Source organism: Acinonyx jubatus, chromosome A3 (genome assembly GCF_027475565.1).
Source record: "Acinonyx jubatus isolate Ajub_Pintada_27869175 chromosome A3, VMU_Ajub_asm_v1.0, whole genome shotgun sequence".
In the NCBI taxonomy this organism is placed as follows: domain Eukaryota; kingdom Metazoa; phylum Chordata; class Mammalia; order Carnivora; family Felidae; genus Acinonyx; species Acinonyx jubatus.
The window spans coordinates 80841490-80867591 of record NC_069388.1 but is presented as its reverse complement, the minus strand read 5'-3'; the positions used below and the strand labels follow the sequence as shown (position 1 = coordinate 80867591).

At 47.6% G+C, this 26102-nt stretch overlaps 1 long non-coding RNA gene across 5 annotated transcripts in view; it reads right to left on the bottom strand.

The window, feature by feature from the left end:
* Nucleotides 1-12737: 12737 nt before the first annotated feature.
* The window catches only part of LOC106976237 (uncharacterized), a 30364-nt gene continuing 16999 nt past the window's right edge, over nucleotides 12738-26102 (bottom strand). The window contains exons 5-6 of one of the 5 annotated variants that reach the window (XR_008289355.1): nucleotides 23541-23870; nucleotides 12738-18434 (exon numbers count right to left, since the gene is read on the bottom strand). This is a non-coding gene — a long non-coding RNA (uncharacterized LOC106976237). Of the gene's footprint in view, nucleotides 18435-19004; nucleotides 23871-26102 lie in introns of those variants that run through there. The other 4 variants (XR_008289357.1, XR_001430442.3, XR_001430443.3 and 1 more) reach the window with 4 other exon arrangements.

Genomic DNA, 26102 nt, shown 5'->3' with positions numbered 1-26102 from the left:
CTGTGAGCATTTATTGATTAATCTGTCAGTCGATAAGTACTTAGTGAGCATGTGTTGTGTGTATCAGTCATTGTGCTGGGGGCTAAGAGGACCCCTGAGAAGTGTAAAATTGGACCCACTCTCCAGGAGCTATGTCTACACAGGGAGATCCCTGAAGACACATGATACTGGACTGGATGGTCTTAAAGGTTCTTCGGGGCACTAATATTATGTGGTTATAGACCAAGTGATTAGGTTTGGGCCAGGCTCTGATGGATGGTGGGGTCTGGCTACCTGTTAGAAGGTAGGTGGGGGGTGGGGAGGGGTTTATTATATTCCAAGGACTGGGGAAGGCAAGAAAATGAGAAAGTACAAAGTGTGTTCGAGGCTCAGGGGGTTGACATGCTTGGATAGAGGATTTTTATGAAGAAATGACAGGTTTGCTACAACACTGGTTAGAGCTAGTGAGTACATAACATATCTCAGGCAGAAGAGAAACAGGGAGAATTTGAGCAGGTGAAAACCTACAGTTGAATAGTTTTTACAACGGTGTTCAGACCCCACTTGCCCCCTGCTGCCTCTCTGATGGACACTGTTGGCTTTGCCCTCAACGGCCACCTCCCTCCTCTTTCTTTTTAACCGAAATCTTGGGATCCCAGACTTGGAGTACTAAAACTAGAACCACCTTGGGTAAACTGGGATGGTGGGTGACCCTATCAGGGGCTGTTGAAGTTGTTGGGAAATGCACCCCAAAATGAGGCCACTGGCCATTCCCAACACACAGTCTCTAACCTCTGCAGCAGGTTACCCAGGTTTGGGGGTCCTATTACCCAGTCTGGCTAGCCTGACACCATTTGCCCCCTTTCTCCACAGCACTGGCTTGCAATCTTCACCATGGCTCTCAAATTGCCCACCGGGCTCCCACTGTACTCCCTTTGCAGCTGATTTCCAATTTCACAGAGGAAAGAGAGACCATCAGCCAGAAAGCCCCCCATCCTCCTGCATCCTCAGAATGCATCTCCTTTCCTGCTGCCAGAAGAAGGCTTTCTCCATCTCAGTGCGTTCATCAGAAATCCAGAGGCCACCCCCCTTCCCTCTGCACCCACCTATAGCGATCACCCTCTCTCTCTCTCCCTCCAAGTCTCCTCTGCTGCCCGTTTCTAACTTTCCCGTCAGCCTGGCCTCTGCTTCACCCTTGCTCTTGCCAAGATCTCAAAGGACCCATTACGGGGCTCCTCTCAGGCCACAGCTGGCTGCCCACGGCACTCCTGTTGACCAACCCCTCCTTGAAGCCTGCCCTCCTCCCTTGGCCTCACCCCTTCCTACCTCTGGCTGTTCCCGTTCGGTCTGTTTCTTCTCTTTCTTTGCACTGGAAACATTGGTCTTTCCTTCTCTCCTCAATTGTATTCGCTTCTTTCGGATAATTCCATCTATAAATATGGTTTCGACTGTTACCAAACCCTGACAACTCCTCAGTCTGTAGCTCAGGCCAAGACTTGTTTTCTGTGCCCTGACCTTTATGTGCTGTGAAGTCATCAGTGTGATTGCTAAAGTCTGCGATTTTGGAGTCAGATCTACGGTTGAGTCCTGGCTTATCAGCTGCGTGACTTTGGTCAGGTGTTTAAGCTCTCTCTGTGCTTCGCTTTTCTCAGTTGTGAACCAGAGATCATAATATACTAACCTTATGGGGCTGTTGAGAAGATTAAATGAGATTATGTAGACTGCTTAATATAATGTCTGGCTCATAGTAACAATCAATGCAGTTATTTTTATAGCATTCGGTTGCCTATTACTCTATTTTTTTTTTTTTTTTGAGCATTTGTGTCCTGAACTACCAGGCACTAAGCAATGGAAATCATTCAATCATTAAAAACAAAAAAAAAATTAAAGCCCCATGGGGTGGGTGTTGTGGTCTCTCTGCAGGGGAAGAAACCGAGGCTGAAAGACAAAGCATCTCGTATCAGGTCACGGCTCAGCAGAGGCCAAGCTGGCCTTGGAGCAGACTGATGCCAAAGTCCTTCTCAGTCACGTCAATGAACCCATCTCTCAACATCAAATCAACACGCGTTCTCTTTTCTGCGTCTCACACTTGCCCTTCCGCTTAGAGTCCTGTTTTGCCAGAAGGATGTAGCATTTATTTTGTCAGCAAAAATCCACTCTCTCGGAGAAAGAAGGGCGTGGAGGGGGGAAGTGGTGCTAGTCTGCTCTCTCCCTCTACAGCCTCGCCGCACCCATCCCATCAGGAGGCCCTATCCTCTTCTTCCCATTTAGTGCCCTTGCCCCCCCCCCCCCCCGCAGCCCCTCCAGGTCTTTCGAAGGGGCATTTGCTAAAGCCAGAGTCAGCGCCTACAATAACCTAAAGAACTGTTAAGGATCCCTGGCTGATCTTAGCCTTGCCCCCAAATCCACCCTTTGCTCTGCTGTTCGGGTCACATTGCTAACACCTAACTATGTTCATTTCATTCTCCTAAGGGTCCTCAATGCCCCCCCCCCCCTCCATTTCCCCAGGACAAAACGTTAGGGAGATTCAGGAAAAAGAGAAGTCCCGTGTGAAAGGTTCCGGGGCCCCTTGGAGGAAAGAGAATTGCCAAAATTAGAGCCTCGGAGTCTGTGGCCTGAAGTTTAGGTAAGCATCCTCCCACAGATGCTGGGTTTAAGAACCCAATAGTTGTGTCCAGGTGAATCCTATTGCTCTCTGCTCCCTCCCAGCCCGCCACTGGCTGTCCCCATCACCCCAGGAGGGGTCAGTAGCGAGCAAAAGGTGTTGCCATAGGATGGGACTGGTGACCTCGCTTGTGGGCTTCCTCTCCAGGTCCCCGGGCAGAAGTCCGAAGAAAACACTCTGGCCACACAACTGGGCTTTTATTAGCATCTTTTCTGGCAGTCTCAGGGAGAATTTAGGGCTGGAGCGACTGGAAACTAGATTCTTTTTCCCCTTCTCGGGTTTGGCTCCTCCCACCCCTTGCTCCTGGGGCCAGGAGACTCCCCGGCCGGCCGGGAGGAAGGGCTGAGGACTGTTTGCTGTCCCAGCCCCTGGGCACAGGAGAGCCGCGTGGGAGAGCCGTCGTGTTAATTGCTCCTTGGGCATGCCACCCCCGGGGTGACTCACACTTTTTCCTGCCCGGTGGCGGCGGCGGCGACCGTGGGGGCCCACTGAGGAGCCCCTGGGGCCTTGCTGGGCGCGCCCCTTAGGTGGCACGTGCCCTGGTCATCCCCGGGGTGGTGCGTGGCTGGCCCGGGTGTGCAGCCTCCCTGAGCCTTCTCTGGATGTCTCCCATTCCGCCTTGCCACGTGTGGAGCCTGTGCAGCCGGCCCGCCCTGGGGGAAAACACCGAGTAGAAAGAGAGATCTGTGCGTGGTTTCGCTCTGCAGCCACTCTCTGGAAAACCATGTGAAAAAGGGAAAGAGATCTTCTCAGCCAGTGAACCAGGTCTCTGCAGTATTGGTCAGGGGCCCTAAACTGTTAAAGAGTGGTGGGAGGGAGTGGGTAAGAATACCAAACAAAGGAGGAACCCAAAGATAGTATCCTACTTGCCATTGACCAGGGGCAGTGACTGACTTGGGGGGTGGGGATGGGGGCAGTGAATCAGTCAGTCTGTGGGTTGCCTCTTAGGTTCTTGCCAGAAGTCCCTGCGCTAGTTTAAGATTTATGAACATCAGCTTCTTACTCCCCAGAATTCTAGAACTTTCGAACTAGAGAAACCTTAAGCCCCCCCCCCCCCCCCCCCCCCGTGGTTGTCGGTTCTCATTTAATGAAGGGACCTAGAGTTAGGTGACCTGAGCCAGGCCATGCTGTTGCTGCTGTTAGTTAATGACTAGTCACATCTAGAACCCAAGTCCCCAACCGTCCTTTCACCTATTGTCAAATAAGCATCTGCTCCCAGCCTTACCTGCCAGGGACGGGGTGCGGGGTGGGGGGAGGAAGGCTGGTGGGGGAGATGTACACTGCAAGGAGCTGATTAGGGAAGCACTAATCAAATGAATGGGGTCTCCCCTGTGTTAGAAACTTCATGTAGAAACAATTTTGTGTTTCAGTGGAAAACAGAATCATCCTCCAGGGTTACCAGATTCAAGCCCTATTCGCTGCCTTTAAGCTATTTTGCGACTCCGTAAATCGTAGGTAGTTGATAGGTATGTAAATTCTGTCCTATCTGGTAGAGATTCCACTTCTTCCCACCCCCACCACGTTGGCAGGAGAAAAAAAAAGCCCACTTCTGTCCTCATTTGCAATTCATCTCAACGTTCCCTTACTCCATGTAAATTTGTGCTGTTTTGACTTTTCCTTTGAACCAGTTATAACATCTATCTGCCTGGTTCTGTCATATCATTTGAGCAGAATAAATTCTTTAACACGTGTTCATTTTTGAATATTTTCACGGAAGTCACGATTTTACCTTATAACAGTGTCATACCTCATCCGTGAGACGCGGCCATCCCACTGTGTGCTGTGGTGAGAAGCTGCTGGATGGGTCTGTTTCTCTGTTCAAATGAATCCAACCTGAGCTACTCTTCTCTGGGTTTGCCGGGGGCAGGGGGGGACGGTGTGTCCTGGGAGGGCCAAGTGGCTGACCTGGGCCCTGCATCCCCACTCACTAACTGGTGTTCCTTTTCTGACACTGTATCCAAAAACTATGTCAGAGAGGAAAGTCATACCTAGTTCTGAGAACATGAAGCTGTCTTGGAGGAGAGGCAGAGGCCCAGCCCCCGGGAGCAAGGCTTTCATGGGACAGGGAGATAGCCTGGCTAGGAGCCTCTCTGGGTCATGTTTCCTCGGTTTGAATTCTTTAGCGTCTTTTTGCTCATGGGTTGTTAGAACATTGAATATAACAGAAGTACTTGCTTACTCTACTAAAAAGAGAGGGGCGGGGGGAGAAGGAGAAAGAGATGGGAGGAAATGAGGTAACAAATGGAAACTGGAAGAAATGAGAGAGAGAGAGAGAGAGAGAGAGAGAGAGCACAAAGGGCAGCATACAGACACTTCCCATCATGATTCCCTGGGCTACACAAAATGATCCAAGGACACAGCGTTAAATAAATAACAGTGCCCAGATTGTCCCTTTGACGCTTCAGATCATGTAAAGGAGAAAGCCTCAGTTTGGTGCTAGTCTGTCTTCAACACCTCTCTAACATTTCCTATCTCATCTCTTAATCAAGGGCGGGTAGGCCTCCAGCTCTGAGCCTCCAGTCACCAGCAGTATCCAGCTAGAATTTCATACTATTGCTGCCGTTTTCATTGTATTTGTCTTACTGTTTTATAATTTCCTCCTGCTTATGGCGAGGAGTACTGATTTTTCCCTGATGGAAAGCTTTTTTAAAAAGTAACCTTATTCACGTTTTTAAAAGGGGGCCAAAAGGAAAAAAAAAAAAAAATCAACGTCAAAAAAATTTAAATGAATCGAGGCTGTGCAAAAGTCACGAGGGTGGCACAAAATGACTGGAACTTCGGGCTGAAACACAGAAGAAAAGGGAAGAAGACAAAGAAGAAAAGAGAGAGAAAACATGAATAAGAGAAGTGAAATTGGTGGCGGTAGGGGGGTTTGGGGACAAGGGGGTGGCTGGGGATACCAGCGGGCAGCAGAGGCGGTACAGTGAGGGAGGGGAGGGCCAAGGGGCGTGGGAGGGGGTCCCACTTTTATGTTTGGGGTCGAGGTAAAGACGGCGTGTCTTAGATGTATCCCAACTGCTTAGGAGACTCTGGGAAGTTATTCAGGAAAACTGTAAGTGGTTTAGGGTGACTCTGACCTTCAAGAAAGGGAAGAGAAGGGGTGTCCCTGCCGTGGGCTGCCCTGCAAATGAACTCTACACTCTCTTTCTGCCATCAAAGAGCTACTTGAGTAGACACCACCTCGTTTTTCCTTTCTTCATTGGTATTCATTAGGTATTTTTAAATGTCTAATTGCAAGAACTCATTTCAAGAAGGTTGAATTTTCACGCCGTGACATGAAATTTGTGTCCAGTAACTCAGAGCCTGTCTGCTTCACTACTTAATTTAGAGATATGCTGGTTGGTGCAAAGCTTCCGGTGCCAAAAAAATCTTTCATTTCTGAAGTCTTCTAGCCAAGCTCAATGAAAAATACAGCCATAAATACTCATTCCAACGACTCCCCAGGCCATAGTCACAAAGCTTTTACACTGCATTTACTCAGGGCTCCCCAGCCAAAATTATCTCGCTCATTTTTCTCCAGGGTCCTTGGAAACGTCTGTGTCCCCCCACCACCTGCCTTACTGTGTACCCCGTTTTCTTGCAGGCCATGTGTCTACATGCCGAGGTTGAAGCAGTAGGCCCTGGTTTCCCGCAGCAATAAGCCTCTAACTCTCGGGCTTACCGGGAGGTGATGCTCTGGCCAGAGGCACTGGAGGCTGAAGTCTTGGATTCTGGCTTTTGCCATGGGAGGCCCCTGTCACTGGAGTTCAGATATCCAAGCAAAAGCTGATGAGTCCCTGGGTCGTGGCCTGCAGGGTGGATTTGCAAAATCTACCTATTTGGGGAAAGGGGAGAGGGAGATCTCAGAAGGATCTAGGAGGACAGATAGGAGTTCACAAAGTATAATGCTCCTCTCTCTCACCCCATGGATTGCCCTAGAACCCCTGGAGTTCACTTAGTTTACATAGGCTGCCTCCAAAAGCCAGGCATAGATCAGTCACCAGCCAGCCTGCACAAGGATATGCTTGTGTTTCTCAGTGCTGGCTACATATTAGAACTAACTGGGGAGCTTTAGAAATACTGATGCCTGAGCCCTGCCTCAGACCATTTAAATCTAGAATTTCTGAGGGGTAAGCTTTTTGTTTTTTGTTTTTTGTTTTTTAATTGAGTTATCATGTAAATAGAGCAAAGTGCACAAATTTTCAGTATACACCTTCATGAATTTTTGCACCTGGGCAACTACTACTGAGATCCATATTCAAGATGTGAAAGCTTCCAGTCCCTCCGAAAGTTCCTTTCTGCAAATAGCAAATATCAAACCCATCAAATCAGGAGCAGGGCCAGCCAGCACTTGTCTTGAACTTTTCTAGTCTTCCCAATTGTGGGGGTAGGAGAGGAAAAAAATTCTTCCCTCTGAACATCTTAACTTCATTGGCTGCAACTCTGTAAATTAGACTAACCAAAGATAGAATAATGACAGAAAAATAAGCAGGAGTTTATTTATTTTTTAATGTTTATTTGTATATTTTGAGAGCGAGCAAGTGAGAGAGAGTGTGGGTGGGGGAGGGGCAGAGACAGAGGGAGAGAGAGAGGATCCCAAGCAGGCTCCTGGCTGGCAGTACAGAGCTGGACTCAGGGCTCAATCCCATGAACTGTGAGATCATTACCTGAGGCTGAACCCACTGAGAAACCCAGGCCTCCAGGACTTCATTAACGTGTGCATCATGCATATACATGCAGTGCTCTGAGACCAACAAAAGAACAAAATAACAATGTATTTTTTTTTCTTTTCCTTTTAAAGAGAAAGCCCGCATGAGCACAGGAGATGGACAGAGGGAGAGAAAGAATCTTTTTTTTTTTTAAGTTTATTTATTATTTATTTTGAGAGAGCTATTGGGGGAGAGGCAGAGAGAGAGAGAGGGAGAATCCCAAGCAGGCTCCTCACTGTCAGCGCAGATCCTGGTGCGGGGCTCAAACTCACTAACTGTGAGATCATGACCTGAGCTGAAGTCGGGCGGACACTTAACTGACTGAGCCACCCAGACGGCGCCCCGAGAATCTTTAGTGGGCTCCTTGCTTAGCTCGGAGCCCGACCTCACGACTGCAAGATCGTGACCTGAGCCGAAATTAAGACTCCATCGTTTAATTTTCCCTGAGCTGAAATTAAGACTCCGGGTGCCCCTTTGAAAAAGAGACAAGAGGGAGGAAAAGGACTTTGAACCTCCAAGGGTAGATTGCGCGAAGGCAAATATCTGGGGAAACTAATGGAAGATGAAGGCTGGTATTGGCATGTTCTGTGATGTGGATTCCTCTGGTGCTGTCTCTGGGCTGATAAGGGTCTAGGGTAGCGTCCAGTGATGGACTTTGGTCCTTCCTGACAGAGAGGGGGAGGAGGGACACCTTTACCAATCTATATTCTGCTTTTTTAGGCAAATAGGGGGAGGAGAGAGAGTCTTTCCTGTATCTGCGTCGTCTCAACTGTCTTTAGCTCAAAATAGTCTTCATGTGGAGGAGGCATATCTTGGGGAGGTATGTTCTGCCCCCCTCCACAGGAGACCTGTGTCAGCGCTCTATGATCACCTCTTGGTCTCTGAGGTTGGGTGAGGGGAAGGGGAATGCCCAGGACCCCAGAGCATGTCTCTCCCTGGTGCGGTCACCACTAACATTTAGAACTAATGGCTTGAAGACACCCTGAGGCCTTTAGAAAAGCAGAATTCTGACGGGGGTTTTTTCTTTCTTTGTTTTTAGGGCCTCAGGCCTGCCTAGAAGGTGTTTCTGGTTTTTTGTTTTTTTGTTTTTTTTTTTTTTTTCCATTTAACCAGTCCTGCCTAGAAGGTTCAGCACCTTTCTTTAAAAAAAACTGTTTTTGTCACCTACTTTTAAAGTCCCATATTACCTCTCTGGGTGGCTCAGTCGGTTGAGCGTCCAATTCGGTTTCTGCTCTGGTCACAATCTCACTGTTCGCGGGTTCCAGCTCCGTGTTGGGCTCCGTGCTGACAATGTGGAGCCTGCTTTGGACTCTCTGTTTCTCTCTGTCTCTGCTCCTCCCCTGCTCGCACTCTCTGTCTCTAAATAAATAAACTTAAAAAAAGAATGAAGTCCCACATTACCTCTCTGATAATTGGGTTTTGTGTGTGTGTGTGTGTGTGTGTGTGTGAATACATGATAAAATATACATAACATAAAATTTGTCATTAAAAAAAATTTTTTTTTAATCTTTATTTATTTTGAGAGAGAGACAGAGTGTGAGCAGGGGAGGAGCTGAGGGGAGGGAGACACAGAATCAGAAGCAGGCTCCAGGCCCTGAGCTGTCAGCACAGAGCCTGACACGGGGCTTGAACTCACGAACCGTGAGATCATGACCTGAGCCGAAGTTGGACGCTTAACCGACCGAGCCACCCAGGCGCCCCAAAATTTATCATTTTAACCATTTTTAAGTGTGCAGTTCAGTGGTATTAAATACATTCACACATTGGGCAAACCATCACCACTGACTATCTTCCAGAACTTTTTCAGCATCCCATACTGACACTCGGTACCTATCAAGTTATAGCTCCCTTCCCTGCTTCCCCGCAGCCTCCGGCAGCCACCATTCTACCCTCTCTCTATGGATTGGCCTACTCTAGGTAGGTCATGTAACCGGAATCCTACAGCGTGCATTTGTCCTTTTGTGACTGGTTTATTTCACTTAGCGTGAGGTCCTTAAGGTGCATCCATGTTGTAGCATAGTACACAATTTCTTTCCTTGGAGAGGCTGAATAATATTGCATTGTACGGATACACCACATTTTGTTCATCCATTCATCTGGGGTGTTGATTATTTCCACCCTTCGGTTATCACGAATAATGCCATTATGAATGTCAGTGCACAAATAGCTGTGAAGTGTTTCTGCATGTATACTTTCAGATGCTGTTTGACTGATTCCAACATGCTGGAGGCTCTTCATGTGCTGTCCCTATTCTCAAAGCCGGGCCTCCTCATAGAGCAGGTGGAGAAGCCAGGAGGTGGCAGGACCAGGCAAGCCTTCATGCCATCAGGGCTTCTGATTGATCCCTGGTCATACCCAGTGCTGCCTCCTTGGAAGTGGGCTCCTGTTCTACTCAGCGTCCTTAGCGTCCCTGAGCTCCAGAGAGTTCCTGAACCTTTTCTGCAAGTTGGCCCTCCTCTTTTCCTTGAGAACAGTTCTGCATATGAAGGGGGTAGAGAGGACTTTGTCTTCCACAAAAGATCCTGATTGCACCCTTTTCTTCCAGAGCAGCCTTACCATGAACATGACCAAGAGGGGCCACTCCAAGTATCTTCCTAGAACAAAAAAAATCTGCTTCACGATGACTTCCTGTCTCCGCCAAGTCCCGGAAGCAGCTGGCAGTCCTTAAATTGCTGCTTCAGGGGCTAAAAAAATATCAGCTTTGCTTAGCCAAGCACCCCACTATACTCACTGGCCTGCCAGGTGACAGACAGGATCCGGCCTCAGGTCTGAACTGCACAGCTAGCATGGGTAGAGGTTACTTGGGTGTGAAGGGGCACGGTGCCATGTGGGCCGGGGAGAGGCCCATCTCCCTCCGCCCCAAGGGGCACATGGTGTGGCCCACTGGGTAGTAAGGACCTCCGGGGGTGTAGGTTGTAAGCTGGTATTTCCAGGGCTGGGAGCCTGGGGTCAGGGCTCTTGGCTGGGACCTCAGCTTCCTCGCAGCCTCTGGGAGGAGTGGCAATGCCAGCCGTTGCCTTGGCTTTAAAAGCCAAGACAGTGAGCTCATATGCTCCTCTGGGGCCTCCTAAAATCGGCACCAGAGGAAGCCAAAGTTCTGGGTTATGCCAGTGGAGGCCCAAGCCAAGGAAAGTTGAGTTTTTACTCCTAATGGGGGTCCCCTTTGGGCTTTTAGGCTGTAGGGGGCTTGGAAACTTCTCATTCACCTGGATAATCCTCAAATTCAATCAACAAACAGCGAGACTGATTCTCAGAGAAGTAGTTTCAAATCTTCCCATTTCCCAGAACTACACTCAGTCTATTTTGAGTTTCATCCTCCCCAACTCTCCCTGCTCGGGGGGGGGGGGGGGGGGGTGCTGCTATAGCGTAAAGTGGTCAGGATTCTGAAAGCGAGGCCAGCATCTAGAGGCAGAGCGCACACAACTGCATTGTAAGGCCTGGAACAAGGAGCTAGACTTATCAACACTCTCCAGGCTTCTGGTTTTCATAAAGCAGTTTTTGCCTGAGGATGAAACTGAGACGGCAAGAGCCCAGCAAATTAGGTCTGCCTGCTGGTGGCCAGAGCTGGTCAGACATTTCTGGGGCCACCACCTTCTCTGGGGCTTATTAAGGTCAAGATCTTCCCTAACAAGGGTCATTCAGCTAGTCAACAGTGACTGCCTGCTTTTCCTCAAAGCAAGAGCTGGAGCCCAGGAGAGGGAGGCAGGGATGGGGCCTGGTCAACCCCGGCCAAGAATGGGGTATTAAAGATTCACAAGTTCTTTACATTCGTCTTCCCCATGATAGGCTCTGCCCCCCAACACGCTTCAAAGGAGCACCAATTTTGTGCAAGTCACACTTGCATGCCTTGAGTGATACAGACAGAGATAAGACAGCCAGAAATTTGCCATCTGGTAGAGGAGAGAATCAGGCGTACAAGGAAGGGAGCCAATGCCCCAAATAAAGTGTAGGAGAGGGAAGACATTCCCTCTATCCCCCTGGCTTCAATAGCTGGGTCTGTGAAATCACTTGACAACCGGCAGATTAATGGGAGAAAAGATATACAAATTTATTCATTTCTAATATTACATGGATAAGGGCATCACAGAGGAAAAAAAAAGCAAACGCCTAAAAAAGAGATGAGATTTGAGAGCTTATAGACCATCTTAACAGAGAAGGGGGTGCGGATGCAGGTCACTTAGGGGACAGTAAGTGACTTGGAGGAAAGACGGAGGGGCCCTAAGAAGAACAGAGGGAAAGTATGACAGTGTGTGACAAAGTCCGCCTGGGTGTGGTGTCGACTCGACTCGTAGTCTCCTCTCCCGTGACAGGAGCCAGTCTTCCCTGGTTGATGAACCTCGAGGGTTGGGGGTTGATGACAATGGAGTTCCTTTCAGAGGATCTGTCTTTAGGCAGATGCGGGGAGTTCAGAGAGAGCCTCCCTCTGTATCTGCTGTTTTTCAAGTGCCTTCAGCTCCAAATAATCAATATAGCAAAGCATATTTTTGAACTTCTTCAAAAGCATGAGTAGAAAACGCAGAGTTCTGTTCACAAAGGAAGAAATCCTCAAGCTGTGTGGGATGTTGTTCTTTCAAGGCTGGGGCATTGTTTTTATACAAGTTTGGTATTCTTTTATTTTTTTTTTTAAGTTTATTTTGTGTGAGAGAGAGCCTGTGTGTGCATGAGTGGGGAGGGGCAGAGAGTGAGGCAGAGAGAGAATCCCAAGTAGGCTCCGCCCTATCAGCACAGAATCTGACACGGAGCTCAGTCTCAGGAAATGTGAGATCTTAACCTGAGCTGAAATTAAGAGGTGGATGCTTAACTGACTGAGCCACCCAGGGGTCCCATGGTATTCTTTTAAATAATGGCAGAAGCTCCCAAAATTGAATTAGGGTCAGATGTGTGCTAAGTACTCCGAATGCATTAATTTGTTTAGTTGATATAACAACCCTAAGAGGAAAGTATTATTATATATTTACTTATTTATTTTTAAGTAGACTTCACGCTGAGTGGGGATTCCAGTGCTGGGCTTCAACTGACAACCTTGAGATCAAGACCTGAGCTGAGATCAAGAGTGGATGCTTAACTGACTGAGCCACCCAGGTGCTCCAAGTATTATTATTATCATCATCTCCACTTCACAGATAAGGTTACATGCTGTTTAGAGGTATAAAATACTATTTCTGGGGTGGTCTGCCTGGTAAGAAGAGGAGCCATAACTTTGGCCCAGTTTGGTCCAACTCTAGAGCTTGAGTTGTAGATGCAATGTTGCACTGGATGTCCAGAGGCGTCAATGGGCACGTTGGTGGGAGCTCCGAAGAAGTGGGTGCTGGTTTTGCTGCAAGTGCTATCCAGCCTATGGTCTTAAGTCACAACTGTGCCCCCAAGCCTTCACTTATTTTAATGGTTGAAATAAAATAAAACAGATGGCTACGAACGTGCCTTCTGTTTACGAAAATTCTATTGGATTTTTAAGTTCTTACCATGAAACCACTTCATGTTCACTCTCCTAAATGCCTAAATCCCAAAGCACATTTAGGAGGCAAGCAAGCCGCTATTGTACTTACCCACTTCTGGATGTCTGGGAAGGCTACTAAAAAGGCTGAATGCAGCAAAAGGGTAGAAAGTGGGGGTTCAGAGGTAGGGAGCCATAATAGCATTTGGAAGGAACTCCATACCCTTACTCTAGCATTTATACAGTGTGCGTTAGAGTTGGCTGCTATGTCAAACAGCCATGATGTTTCAATGGCTTAACCCACGGAAAGTTTATTCCTTACTTAGGAGTAGTCCAACCCAAGTGCCCTATTTCAATGGCTCTCCTCCTAGTGGCTTCTCAGAGACTCAGGCTCTGACTGTTTCCTAGATCCTTGGGGTTTTTTGGCTCCAGTTATAGAGGATCACATGAAAGGCTTTTAGGGAGAAAGAAGCAGCATCCTACTTCTACCCCATTCCATTGGCCAGAATTGGTCACAAGATCCCACCCACCTTCTCAGGAGAATTGGGAAATGTAGTCTGACTGTGTGCCCTAAAGGAAGCTGATTTTGATGACTATATAGTGGTTTCTCTAGAAGACCATATGTAGTCAACTCAATCTTTAAAAAATAAGCAAAGAGGAAATTTGCCCTACCAGTCATAGAAGCTCATCATTGCTGTCCTCTCTGTGTTGTTGATGGCTCATCCTCCCACAACTGTTCTAACTTGAGTGTCCCTCAGCAAGAATAAAATGACCCCCCCTTTCCCTCTTTGGTTCTCTAAGGGAAAGTAATAGGACTTCTTTTTCTTCCTTCTTTCCTTCCTTCCTTCCTTCCTTCCTTCCTTCCTTCCTTCCTTCCTTCCTCCTTTTTTAAAGAAAGGCAGACTGTCACATGTAGCACCTCATTTGGATATGTCTGGAGTCTTGGAAGCTTGATTACCATACGTTCTTCTACAAATGGACCTTGAGAGCTTGTTTGGAGATTCTAGCAGGGGAGTGCAACTACCCAGACACCCTCGACCTAAGAATGGTCCTCCTCTATGGGGAAGGTTATCCTCTTTGACCAAGTGTGCAGCTTCAGGGGGGAACACACAGAGAGGTGAGGGAGGAAGGGGACACCCACTTAGCCAGCCAGATCAATCAAATCAACCCTGGCGATCAATGGAATGACAGATGTCTCAGCCAGATTGCCCTCACATCTGGTAGTAGGCCTTTCTTAAAGTGTATAATAGGACTTTCTTCAGTATCTTGTCTTGGGATCAAAGGTAGTAATAGTAACTAGCATTTATCGAGCACATATTGTATAATCAGGTACTTATATCATTATCTTAGGATGGGGCAAATCTTAAGATCTGGATGAAATATGTAAAATTAGTAATGTATTCTAATTTACTTTTTTCTATAAGTGGCTTTCATCCCTTTTTTTTTTTTAATGTTTATTTATTTTGAGAGAGAGGGAGAGAGAGCATGTGAGAACACATGCGAGCAGGAGAGGGGTGGAGAGAGGAGAGAGAGAATCCCAAGCAGGCTCCACACTGTCAGCACAGAGCCTGATGCAGGGCTCAGTCCCACAAACCTTGAGATCATGACCTGAGCTGAAGTCAAGAGGGGAGTGCTTAACTGACTGAGCCACCCAGAAGCCCCTAAATGGCTTTAACTTCTCTTTTTAATGCCCATTCTTCTGGGTGGCAGAAACTTAATTCCAGTTGATTTTGGCTCCTGCTCTATTCCAGGTTTTGCCTGAGTTTCCAGGTGATGGGAAGAGGCTGGGATTCCATGTCCTGGTGTCCATCTATCCATAGTGGCATCTGCCATTACATCCTGTCAAGTGACAGAACTGAAGCAATTTGAGTTTAATGTCCTTTATTCAAGGGAAAACCCTCCACAGACGAGGGAGTAGTGCCTCACAAGTAGCAGAGCACTGTTCCCAAGGGTGTTTGGGCAAGAGCGAGTTTTATAGGGCGTTAGAAGAGGCAATGTGGAAACAGGGCATGATTGATGAGGGTTTCCTTCTAAGTCTAACAGGTCTTGTTTCCTAGGGTAAGGTAACCTCGCTAAAGCTGAGGTGGAGGATTGTGATCGGTGTGTGTTAGGTTTCCCTGACAGATGTTTTTCCTAAGCACAGGCTGACTTGGGTTTAGATTTGTGACGTGAGCCTCCGTTTTGTGGGTCCCGGTGTACAAATTAACTTTATCAATCCCAACTGCCAGACTTGACATCCCATCAGGACCCTGCCTGGGTTACTCCTTCGCTCCACACCTCCAAGTCATGGTTCTCTCTGCTACCTCAAAACTACCTCCTACTTCACCAAGAACAAGCCACAGTTTCCGGCATCTGGAGAGAGCCTGATACTCCCACCTCCCCTCTCAGCCCTTCTGCCTGACAAATTCTGCTGCCTGGAGCCACCTCCCTGGGGTAAGCCTTTTTTTCAGGGACACTACTACCAACGTTTTGCCTCTCTTTGGCTTCTCTCCTCCCTTCCATAGCCTTGATCATCTTTATATGCCTAGTTCTCTGTTTTTCTGTGTTCAATATTTATGCCACAAACTTGATGCTTCCATCATTCAAGGGTTAAATTTGGCAGTTCGAAAGGCCTCCTTACCACTCCTAAGTAGTTTTGTGGCTTTTCTGCCTTATCACTCCTCCCCTGAGGCAATAAAAGCTAGCTGACTTCAAGGCGATAAGGAAAGACTACAGACAGAATCAGGAGGAGGGCAAGGGACACTAGGAAATAAGTACACAGTTTAAAAAGCATTTGTAAATTTGTCAAAATATTTCCCTGTCACAATCTCATTGAATTCTCAACGACCGCTCCCTGATGGCCATTACTATCTCTATTTGACCCACGAAGACACTAAGCTGTGTTCTTAAGATCTACCTTGCCAGGATACGTTTTGGTGTTTGGCGGATGAAAGAAGTTATTTCCATTTTCAATCGGTAGAAAGTTGGGAGAAAAGGCCATTTACAAGACATTCACTGTTATTACTTTTAAGCGCCAACACAAACTGATAGGAAATCTTATCTAATGGAGACAAGTCTTAGACATTCTTTAACAAATACCTAAGGCACACTTGAAAATTGTAAGAAGCCTATTATTTGGAATGGATAGAACAAAACATTCGAGAAGTATCCTCTTAATTAAGTTAAACTCCTTCCAGCAATCTCTTCTAATGATTTGCTTATTAGGAAAATCCTTTTATTTACCAACAGTGTGAATGTAAAGTTTGCTTAATCATTCAATAAATATTGATTGAGGCCTTTTTCGAGGCCGAGGCCAGACAGTAATTAGGTTTTAAACTCTCCAATTTGCGGCATTGAGATTCCCTGAGCTGCCTCCTCCCCTCAGCTTTAAAATCTTTTTCTAAAATTTAACAGCAAGGTTTCTTCATTCAATGAACACTGGAAGCAGGAGGTTCTGCACCAGAGGGGGCTCTGGGAGCCTCACAGAGGAGAGAGGGTGGGGGGCCCGGAAAGAGGTGCTTAGAACCGTGGGCGGGGGGGGCGGGGGACAGTGTCTGTCATGGCACGGGTGCCGACGAGGAGCCTGAGGATCTGAGGAATGAACAAACACTGCAGTGGTGTGAAAGGAATAGAAGACCCCTCTGGGGACAGTGCCTCCATTTTCTATAGATGTCTTCCTCCTGACCTGTTTTGACTGACCCTCAGTGCCCCAGGACGACTGGGCTTTTCTTATACCCAGTGAAACCCATCACGCCTTGGTATCCTAGTGCCAGACAGCGCCGCAGAAGAATCTGGAGGAGCATGGGACACAACAGCAGAGACGAACCAAAGAGAAGTGTGCGGCTGGATGTTTGGAGAGGGCAGGTCACGGTTGGGACAGTAACCAAGGTTGGGTGGCAGGGGAACGTGGCTGGGGCTCTCGCTTCTAAAGGAAACCACGGTAAAAAGTGGTTTTCGAAACGCCCAGACCTTTGCCCAGGATTCCAAACAGCACTTATCAGAGAACCTCCAGAGAACTCCTAACCTGCGTGTCCAGGTTCAACGAGGGCTCAGCATCTTACGGTAGAAGAATCAGCAACCTCAGAAGGAGGGACACCTGGCACCTGTGAAGCTTTGCAGGCGTTGGGTTCAATGGTTTCGAAGGCACTCATCTTCCGTTAGGAAAGACGGCGGCTTCCCGTGGGTAGCGGGGAGACTGAGGCGCTTCTCAGGAGAGCTTGGTGCAGCCAACGCTGGCATCCTTAGTAAGAGGTATCCGAGTGGTGTTGATATTGCCACCAACTGCCTTTTCAAACGCCAGAATCAGTAATGGCCATTTCCAGTAGCTGGGAAGGTTCGCGGTTAAGCCTGTAGGGATTACAAAGGAAGGAGTCAGGTGACCTGGATTCAAATCCTGGCTTCACTGCTTTCAAGGTGTGGTAGATTAAGATGGCTGCAAATTCTTTTCACGCCTCCTCCCATTGAGAGATGGAGTCCAGGGCCGCCTGGGCGGCTCCGTGGGTTAAGCGTGGGACTTCGGCTCAGGTCGTGATCTCAAGATTGGTGGGTTGGAATCCTGCCTCAGGCTCCGCGCTGACAGCTCAGAGCCTGGAGCCTGCTTCAGATTCGGTGTCTCCCTCTCTCTCTGCTCCTCTCCTGCTTGCACACACTCTCTCTCTCTCTCTCAAAAATAAATAAACATGTAAAAAAAAAAAGAGAGAGAGAGATGGGGTCCACCCCCATCTTGCTTACCTAAGCCTGGCCTCTGATTCACTCTGGCTAAGAACCTGCAGAAGTAGTGCTGAAGGCCAGAGCTAGAGGAGACGTGTGGCCTCTGCCCGGGCTTCTCAGGACAGTCCCTCTCAGAGAGGCTACCTCTGACACTGAGTGACGGCTCTAGCTTTCATTCGCTCAGCAAGCATATGGGGACATCCAGCCCAGCGGAGCCTCTGGGTAACCACAGCCATGGCCAACATCTAACTGTAGATGCCTGAGCCCCAAGTGAGAACCACGCAGACACCTGCAGAGAACCAGAAGCAACAATAGTAAAGTGCTGCTTTCCGCCCTGGGGGTGTGTACGGAGCATGACCTCGGGGAAGATCCTTAGCCACTTGGAGGTTTAGTTTCCTTCTGCAAAGTGGGCAAAAGAGCAGGTCTACTTCCTAGTTATTGTCACACGTAGGTAATAATGGTGGAAGTGGTGAGCACGGTGCCTTGCACCCAGTAGGACCTCCAATAAATGCCAGGCTTCTCCCCTGCCCGCTTCTGCAGGAGTTTATATATCCCAGGTGTGAGTGAATCTTGGCTGCCGCTCACAACTTCCTGGGCAAACACCCAACTTCCCTCAAAGGGAATGCCCGGGATCGAATTTGAAAATGGGGTTGGAGAGAACTTCATTTTTTTTCTTCTTTCTGGGGCAATCTGTGTCCCCCTTAGGAAAAATACCACTACCTTGTATGAGGAAAATTGTATGTTTTTAAAAATTTCTCCTCAATTCAAAGGATCGAGAGATTAAGTTTTTGCCTCTTTTTTTTTTTTTTTTTTTTTAACAAGAAATAAGCTTGCTCACACTGAAAAGTACCGGCATGAAATAAAACAACTCCCCTTCTGTTTCACAGCCAGCAGGTTTTCTTCAACACCCCAGCCCTGGAGAGCCACAGATTGCACAGCGGGCAGACTTTGTTGAACAGATGAACAACTGTGGCTTAATCTGTTTGGGGAAAAGAAAAAAAAAAAAAAGTCCTGAAGCAATTGATAAAGAGGCTGAGAGGCTGAGGTCAGTGTGAAGGAAGAGTAAATGAGGCCAGATTGGGGAACGTTGAAACCTAAGCCTCCTTCACCCCCTGTGCTGAATTGGGTGTGTGAGGAACAGTCGGGACGAATCTGCTGGGAGGGGGACTGAGAGCCTCCTGGATGGCCTGAGCTTGGAGTTATGTTTTCATTATTATTCAAAATTATTTTATGTCATTTCTTCCTCAAAGGTTTTTTTGTTTTTTTTTGTTTTTGAAAACTGTACCAGAGTATAACAGAAAAGCACATGAATCTTAAGTACCGGCAAGTGAGCGTTCATAAACTGAACACATCGTATAACCAGCACGTGGGTCGAGAATGGAATATTAGCAGCACCCCAGAGCCCCCCACAGGGAGAATCACTCTCCTGACTCATAACCTCATTATTTGCAGTAGCTCAGACACATTCATGTGTGTTCTCCTAGAGACGCTCCACACATATACAAGAATACAGATGTTATTATTTTGCACAAATGTAAAAATGTATTTAAACAAATTTTTTTTAAATATTTATTTATTTTTGAGAGACAGAGCATGAGCAGGGCAGGGGCCAAGAGAGAGGGAGACACAGATTCCGAAGCAGGCTCCAGGCTCTGAGCTGTCAGCACAGAGCCCGATGTGGGGTGGGGCGGGGCTTGAACTCAAAAACCTCTAGATCATGACCTGAGCCGAAGTCAGAGGCTTCACTGACTGAGCCACCCCCCCCCCCCGCCCCAAATAAAGATGTATTTTGCGCACTCTGTAGCCTATTCTCCAGGACGATCTGCCTCTGGATGTTTCCACATTTATCTCAGGGATCGTTCCATATCACTACATAGAAAGCAGCTAAGTTTCTTTAGTGGTCACACAGCAGTCCATTGTCGGAATGTACCACAATTTAATTTTACTAGAAGGCAAAGAGGTTGTGTTCAACCTTTTTGGAGCTGGCCTTTTTTTTTTTCCTTTTAGAGTATTCTTGAGGCATCTTTGTTGTCCTTTAGATGGAAGGTGGCAACCAGATGCTGCTCTCTGGAAGCCTTAAAAATACAGCTAGTAGTTCTTCCTCATTTCTGAGCCGTGTTGGGTGTGGTACCACCTGGGGTGGTCGCCTATTTTATTGCCTTGTCCTGTTAGGACTCAGTTGTTCCATGTTTGAATACGTATCCAGGAAGTGGAAATAATGTCCCTGACACCCCCACTTCCTTTTCTGGCAAATCAGTGTCCGGTGAACGGATCCGACTGCTTTCACCCACCCCTTTCCTTCAGTCAGCTGCCTGCCCAGCATTGTCCTGGCCGAGACCTGGAGGTTTGGGAAGAAGGGCCTCAGGAGCTCTTCCAGACGGGACTAGTTGGAGGAACTACTGTTCTTTTGGGTTGAACCAAGCCCTCCCTTTCTGCCTGCCTTTTCCTTCTGTGGGTCTTTTCATCTCTCAACTCCAGTCTGGGCCCCAGGCTCTGGACCCTCCCTGCTCTGACCTCAGCTCTCAGAATCATTGAGACTTGGTGCTAGTTCGAGTCGGCGCCTACTTCTTTCTCCTCCGAGTATTCGCTCTTTCGATTTCTTGCCGATCATATTTATAGAACAAAAGACTTTGTCTCCTTAAGGCCTTTTGATCCCCTGACGGGAGGAACAGTTATATATTTGGGAGTTGGGGCGATCTCCTCCTCGTCTCCCTCCTTCACTACCAGAATCAAACCCGTCCTTTCCCAGCCCTCAGGGGACGGGCAGGAAGGGACAGGCGTGGCTGGGTCAGGACCTCAGGGCGAGGTGGGAGTCACCTACAGCAGAGGGGAAATGCCACCAGCTTGTACGAAGGGTGCCAAGGCTGAGCTATAGAAACACGCCCTCGGAAGGCAGGGTCACAGGCAAGTATCAGGGAGGGAGCCACTCCAGTTCAGGGTAGGAGGGAAGTCCTCGGGGGTGTAACACCGGGAGGTGAGGATCGCTGGCTCACCTCTTGGAACTGGCAGCCACACCTTCTCTGAGCCTCAGAGAAGGCAGTAACAGTGACCGCCTTGTAGACTTGTAATAAAGATGAAATGAGTTGATATATAGCCATGGTAAGCGCTCTATAAATGTTAGCTCTCATTATTATACGAGGTGGCCCAGACACAGTGGCCCCAGTGCTGATTACTGGTGGCCAGATTAGCTCTGTCCCTGCTCCATCTCTCCCCCTGTGACTTGGCCTTGGCCTAACAGACAGCCCCGCCTCTCCCTGCCGGAGCCAGTTCTTGGTCTCTGCATCCCCTTTCACGCCCCTCTCTCATGCCTGCTCCCTCCACCAGGGAGCCCTCATTCTTTGCTCTCCTTCATCACTGCCTGTCCCTCCTTTCAGGAGGGGCAAGAAAGCCCACAGCAACCCCTGGAAGATGAAACCGCTTCTTCTCCTAGTGCTTTTGTGTCTCGCTTGCCCCTTAATCTTTGCATTGTCCAGTCTCCTTCCAAACTCCCGACTCCAGGGTCTCCCTGCCATCCCCTCCCCTCCCCCTTTGTGTGCCCTGAGGACAGTCTGGTGGGAGAGGAGAGGATGCACAATCCTGATACCTGGGGACTCTCCTGAGATCAATGATGGCTAACACATCTCTACCTCCTGGCACCTATTGCCCGTGCAGGAAGATAAGAACAACAGACCTGAACAATTTACCCCTGAGGACCTGCTACACACCCTGCATTGTTCCAGGCATTTCACAGTTTACTCTTTCATTTAATCCTCACAGCAACCCTCTGGCCTGAGTATTAGAACCATTCTGTAGATTTTCAAACTGAGGCTCAGAGCAAGGTTTCATCACTGCTTAGTAGTCGAAATGGGATTTGAACCCAGGTCTGCTTGACCTCAGAGCCCACCCAATAGGACTTCTGATAGTAATAACATTTTACATTCTGTTTTGTATTTGGATCAACTAGCCCAGGAAGTGGTGTTTTCTACTTTTGAACTTGGGATGCCCAATGGATTAGCTGAGGATTGCAAGCTTTGTCTTGTCCACACACAGATTTGATTTTGAAATAGCCAGATTGTAGATTCTCGAAAGTAGTTTTGCCAAGGGTCACGTGGGTGCATTTGTTTTCCCAAACTTCTGAAATACATTCCTCTGTAATAAATCTCCCAGAGAAGAGCAAGAATTAGAGAGACGGTGTCCAGGGGCTCCCCACCTCCAGGGAGGGGGCTCATCAGGATAGAGGCACATCACAGAAGGCACGGACAGGAAAAGCAGTGGATAGAAAAGGGTGCCTCATCATGTGGGCTTCTAAAATGGCTTGAGAGTTGTACTCAAAGCGAGCAATGCTCACCTTCATGGTTAGCTTAAGAGCACTAGCTTGCAAAGGCATCCTTCATAGCTCCCAAACAGTCAGAGATGTATGAAATGTCTAAGTGGAGTTTCAGTCTTACCTTCGACCTGAGGTCTCTCCCACCTGTTTCCCTCAAGGTTTGAACTACTCGCCCTCTGGATTTTTGCCTGAAGCTCTCATTTGAGCATGGTCTGTCTAATGATATCCCTAGTTTTCTAGGATTAAATAGGGGGACTGCTCTGGATTGAATGGTGTTCCCACAAAATTCACGTCCACCCAACAACCTCCGAATGTGACACTATTTGGAAACAGGGTCTTTGTAGACGTAATTATTTAAGATGAGGTCATCCTGAATTTGTGTGGGCTCTGAATCCCACGACTGGTGTTTGCCTAAGAGAAAGGAGAGAGAGAAATCACACAGGGACACAGGTGAGGAAGAAAGCCATGTGCTGACAGAGGCAGAGATTGGAGTGAGGCATCTCCAAGCCAAGAAACACCAAGGATTGCTGGGACCACCAGAAACTGGAAGAGGCAAGGGAGGATTCTCCCCCGGAGCCTTCAGGAGAAGCGTGGCCTGCTGACACCTTGATTTTGGACTGCTAGCCTCCAGAACTGTGAGAGAATCAATTTCTGTTGTTTGGAGTCACCAGTTTGTAGTAATTTGTTCTGACAGCTCTAGGAAACCAGTACAGGGATCTCATTTGGCTCTTTAAATAAAAAGCTTCTTTTATTATGAACATGTCCATAGGCTTTGTCTTGTTTTTAAACAAAGCTCCCTGGGCCTCAATTTTCTCACCTAGAGACTGTTTGTTAGTCAGCTACGGCTGCATGAAAACTACCCCAGACCTCAGAGGCACAAAACAACGAGCATGCGTTACCAGGCTCCCAGGTCTGCGGGGTGGCTGGGTGGCTCTGCTCCACATACGTCTTGCTCTTTGAGGACCACAGACCTCCTGGGCGTCTTCTTAGGGCAATGGCGGAAGGCCAAGTAGGGAAGCCCCACTGTGTAGGCACATGTAAAGCCTCTGCAGGTGTCACATCTGCTAACATCCCATTGGCCAAAACAAGCCAGAAGACCAAGCCCAACATCAGTGGCATGAGAGTACCCTCTGCTCACAGTGAGAGGGGAAAGGGAGTGAACACAACCATAATCCCAACTATCAACACAGATGGCATAATACCTGCAGCTATAGACTGAATGCCTATGTTCTCCCAGAATTCATTTGTTTGTTGAAACCTAATTACCATTTGGAGGGGAGACCTTTGGGAAGTGTTTAGGTCATGAGGGTGGAGCCCTCACGCCCTTATGAAAGGGACCCAAGAGACCCCCAGAGAGCTCCCTTCTGTTATGTAAGGACAAAACGAAATAATAGCCATCCACGAACCAGGAAGCCAGTCCTCACCAGACACAGAGTCTGCACACAGAGTGACTTGATCTTGGACTTCCCAGCCTCCAGAAATGAGAGAAATAACTTTGTGTGTTTGTAAATATCAGTCTGTGGCATTTTTGTCATAGCAACCCAAATGGACTAGGACGCCTATTTAACAGGATTATTGAGAAGTTTCTGTATGTATAACTAAATTAGTATAATGAATAATCAACTTTTATTGAATGCTTATTATGTGGTGGACACTGTTCTAAGTGCTTTCTAAGAGTTTTGGTTACCTATTGCACACACAAAAAAACCCCTGAAACAAACAAAGAACAACAACAACAACAAAACCCCCAAACTTTAAAACTTAGTGACTTAAAACAACTTTTCTCACAGTTCTGAGGCAGGCTCAGCTGGGTGGTTCTGCTCCACAGGTGTCAGCTGGGGTCATTTACTCAGGTGTATTCAGTTGGTGGCTGGCCTGGGCTAGAAGAACCCACAAGGCTTCACTTTCATGTCTAGCGTCTTGGTGCTTCTCCATCTGGCTAGCTTGAGCTTCCTCACAGCATGGTGACTAGCCGTAATGGACTTCTACGTGACATCTGACTTCAGAGGGATGAAATTAGAAACTGCAGATCCCTTAAGGCCCTACTTTAGATATTACACGGCACAACTCTGCCCAATTCTATTGCTTTGTGTTAGTTTCCTATTGCAGCTGAAAAAAAAAATTACCAGAAATTTAGTGGCTTAAAATAACACAAATACATTACCTTGTAGTTCTGGAGGTGAGAAGTTTAAAATGGGACTCATTGGGCTAAATCCAAGATCTCAGCAGGGCTGTGTTCCTTGCTGGGGACTCTGGAGGAGAATCCATTTTCTTTCCCTTTCTGCTTTCTAGAGGATGCCTGCATTATTTGGCTTGCGCCCTCCTTCTATCTTCAAAGCCAACAAGGGCTAACCCGATGTCACTCTGACTCTTCCGCCTCCCTCTTAACTCCTAAGGACCCTTGTGATTTCGTTAGACCAGGTGGACAACCCAGGATAACCTCCCTACCTCAAGGTCAGCTGGTTAGAAATTTTAATTCCACCTGCAACCTTAATTCTCCTTTGCCGTATAACATTAGATAGTCACAGTTTCTTGGGACTGGAACACAGACATCTTTGGGGGCCATTATTCTGCCGATCAGTCGAAACTAGTGACAGGGACAGTCGAGGCTCAAGGGGAGGGGATATAGACTATTCGACAGGAGGAATAACAAAGCTTCTGTGGCTCTTTTTAACCAACAACAATGCGGATTAACTCATGCAATCCTCAGAACAGCCCCACCAGGTGGGTACTAGAATTATCCACATTTGAAAGTAGAAAACGGAGAGCAGAGGTGTTCATTACTGGCTAAGTTTAGCCAGCTGGTAAGCAGGAGAGCTGGGTCTTCAATCTAGGCCGTTTGGCAGTGGAACCAGAGCACTGTTGTGCCTGGCCTTCCTGGTCCTCGGCAGATGTTTGTTTTCTCCTTCTCTCATTTTCTCAGCCTTTTAAGAGGCTGAGAATCCCCTATAGTTCATGATACACATGCATCTCTCAGACATACACCCACACACACAGAAGGGCTATGGTAAAGTCCCCTTAATAATCAGGGTGATGGAGTGATACCTATTTAGGTAAATATAAATTTGGTGTTGATTTTCCAATCGTGTTCTGACTGGTTATTAGTTTTCTTGTGATTTCTCTACCTGGGTTCTGAATTGTCCATGCAACTGCCACCTAACTTCCATACCCTTTTTTTAATGTTTATTTATTTTGAGAGAGAGACAGAAGGTGAGCAGAGGAGGGGCAGAGAGAGAGGGAGACACAGAATCCTAAGCAGGCTCCAGGCTCTGAGCTGTCAGCACAGAACCCCACTCGGGACATGAACTCACAAGCCGTGAGATCATGACCTGAGCTGAAGTTGGACGCTTAACCGACTGAGCCACCCAGGCGCTCCTCCATACTCTTGACTTGTTGATGGAAACTCAGTTCTGGCTGCTAGTCCCTATCCTTAGATATTGTTTTAGTAATATGTGGGTCCTTTCCCCTCTCTGATGTGGCACTGGCCCCAGCGTTTCCTACCCCCACCCCAAGCCTGGACTAGTCTCTCAGAGCAAACCTTTGCTCTACTTCAGCTGGAATTTCCCATAGTGCAGGTCCCAGAATCAGAAGTTATGGGGCTATGCCCAGAGTGAGTGGAAGCAGCAGCATCTAAAATCGGCCTCTTACCTGGTGCCTGTCTGGTTCAGTGAGTAGAGCATGTGACTCTTGGTCTTGGGGTCATGAATTCAAGCACCATGTTGGGTGGGGTCATGAGTTCAAGCCCCATGTTGGGTGTAGAGCTCACTTAATAAAAAAAAGCGGGAGAGGAACACCCTAGCATCGTCTTGTCTGAATACATTCAAATTTAGGTGGGTTTGAAATCAAAGTGTGTGGAGTACTATGTATCATGGTACATCGCCAAGTTCTCTATTTCCTGCCCCAGAACCTGCAAGAAGATGAGCCCGGTGTCAAGACAGTCTGGCAGACAGACGTGGATACATGCCTTGTAAATAGAGTCATGCTTTTGGATTCATTCACTTGTTAGACAAATATTTGTTAAGAACTTGCTATGAATCAGTCACTGTGCTAGGCATAGAGGACAAAGATGAATAAATTGGATGGTTCCTACCTTCCAATGGAGTCCACAGTTAATTACAATTATTATCCACATTTTCTACCTGGGCATGTAGAGTCTGAAGATGTTAATCACTACATATGTCTATCAGTAAGGCAAGGTGTTTTTTTCCTGAAATTGTCATTCAGAAAAGAGGCAAGTGCTTTTATCTTTGGGTCTGTAAAGGAACAACACACTCTTGTGTGTCCCCTTTACTACTCTTACTCAATACTTAAGACATTTCTGGTCACCAGATGTGTGGGTTT